A 2,500-nucleotide genomic window follows, 5' to 3' on the forward strand; every position below is an offset into this window, starting at 1 on the left:
AGCTGAGCAGCCGGCCGCCCGGGAGTGTGTCCCGGGGGCCCGCGCGAACACGCAAGCGTCCGCTCAATCATTCTGCAAACAGGAGGAGGCTGAGCTCCCCTGCACAATACACCTCGAAACCCTCTCAGGTCCCGGCGGCGCGCAGCGCCGTCCCAAGTACTTGGTCGGGTTCGAGAGAGGCGCAATCGCCCGGAGTTAGGCGAGTAGACGCTTTCGGTGCGACCACCCGTGCTCCCAACTGAGCTTGCCGCTGCCGACAGAGGCCCGGGAGCGTGCTGTCGTGGCATTGCCGGCGGGAGACAACACGCGCCACCTACGGTGACCGGCAGCTCCAACGCCAGCGCCACAGAAGGACAAAAGCCCCACTTGGGTGCCGAAGCGAACTCTCCCAGCACAGCGCACGCGCCAACACATCCGCACAGCTGCGATACAAACCACCAGCGAGAACCGCTGGGGCGACCGAGCAGCAGACGGCGTCGCGGCGCCGAGCGCCGGGCGGCGGCGCATCCTCAACGCACACAGTCCTCAATCGGACCAGCACACTGAAGATGTCCACCGCGCTTCGCACCGGGCCCGCGAGGACCTACTTTGGCCGCACGGCGCCGCGCGCAGGGTGCGCCGGCGCGCAGCTGCGACGCCTGCCGCGTCCGTCGGCCGGCGCGCCTGCCACTGGCCGCCCCCACCAGCCGGCTGTAGCGCGTGCGCCCACGCACCGCGCGGCCAGCACGCCGGGAGGCGCCCCCTCACCGGCCGGGGACGGTCCCACCCAGCCACCGCCGCGTATCGCTTCACACCCAGATGCCGTTCAGTTTCGTCGGCATGGTGGGTATCGCTGGAACAACCGGTTAGTACCTCAACCTATCGTCGCCATCACCGATTCACCCCTAGCGAGAACAACCGCACCACAACAGGTTACCATTTGTTCATTTGCGTAACTTCACCAGAAAACGCAGGCGTCCATCGCCATTTGCAACTTCAACGATTATTGCATGCCTGTGTCAGGTGTCACGCCACACTACGTCTGCCCACATACACGCAACAAAATGTGCACGCCTAGACAATACGTGGAAGGTGGCCCCCGTACGTATGCGATGTCCATTGCTCGAACGACTGTCAACCGGCCTCTGTAGCATGTCGCAGATATGGAACGCGGTGCACCATGCCATCACGGTGTGTGAGGAGAGACGACTAGGTCCGAATACATCAACAGACAGCTCATGCTGATCGCCATCCACGGCGTCCGTTCCTCCCACACGTCTCTATGGCGTACCACACTGCAATCCAGCTCTCATAGGGAGACGACACGTAGCTGCGTGCACAATATTTGCACTGTATGGTCCGCCGTTTTTGGGCGCAGTCGTTGTGCGGTCACACATGTGCCACGATGTATCATTCAGTACATAAGGACGAATGTGCAGTACAGATTGTGGTTCACGCGTACGACATCAGCGGACAGTTGACACAGGCCGCACCACAACGTAGCCTGAGTACGTCGCATGCGAAGGGCATTGAACATGCAAACTTCTCACCAACCAGCTTGCGAAGGCAGGGGGCAAGGTGGGGACGTGGGGAGGGGCGGCATGTACGTCCTGCTGCCATCCACATTACAGTGTACAGCAGGAGCATGTGGAAAGTGAGCAAGACTTGCAAGGTGTTTAACATGAAGCGATACACAGGGGTGCGGGCAGTGCGAGTAGCGAACTATATTGCGAGGGTTGCGGGTGGGCAACACTACAGTAATTGAACGAGTCGTATAACAATTACAGAGCAGGTTTAGGCGACAACGTGGGTTACGTTAAGGCGACAACATGGGTTAGGTTAAGGCACAACATGGGTTAGGTTAAGGCACAACATGGGTTAGGTTAAGGCACAACATGGGTTAGGTTAAGGCACAACATGGGTTAGGTTAAGGCACAACATGGGTTAGGTTAAGGCACAACATGGGTTAGGTTAAGGCACAACATGGGTTAGGTTAAGGCACAACATGGGTTAGGTTGAGGCACAACATGGGTTAGGTTAAGGCACAACATGGGTTAGGTTGAGGCACAACATGGGTTAGGTTGAGGCACAACATGGGTTAGGTTGAGGCACAACATGGGTTAGGTTAAGGTACAACATGGGTTAGGTTAAGGTACAACATGGGTTAGGTTAAGGTACAACATGGGTTAGGTTAAGGTACAACATGGGTTAGGTTAAGGTACAACATGGGTTAGGTTAAGGTACAACATAGGTTAGGTTAAGGTACAACATAGGTTAGGTTAAGGTACAACATAGGTTAGGTTAAGGTACAACATAGGTTAGGTTAAGGTACAACATAGGTTAGGTTAAGGTACAACATAGGTTAGGTTAGGTTAGGTTAGGTTACACGTTGTTGTACGGAAAGGTGTAGGGGGGGGGGGGGCGGGGGCGGCAGGTTCGTTGATAGTGATTATAGTAAGTGAATGCTTGTGACATGATCAGATTTGTCACGTCAGGATGCACCTTTGGCTTATTAGAGGCG

This window comes from Schistocerca piceifrons, unplaced genomic scaffold, assembly GCF_021461385.2.
Source record: "Schistocerca piceifrons isolate TAMUIC-IGC-003096 unplaced genomic scaffold, iqSchPice1.1 HiC_scaffold_940, whole genome shotgun sequence".
NCBI lineage: Eukaryota > Metazoa > Arthropoda > Insecta > Orthoptera > Acrididae > Schistocerca > Schistocerca piceifrons.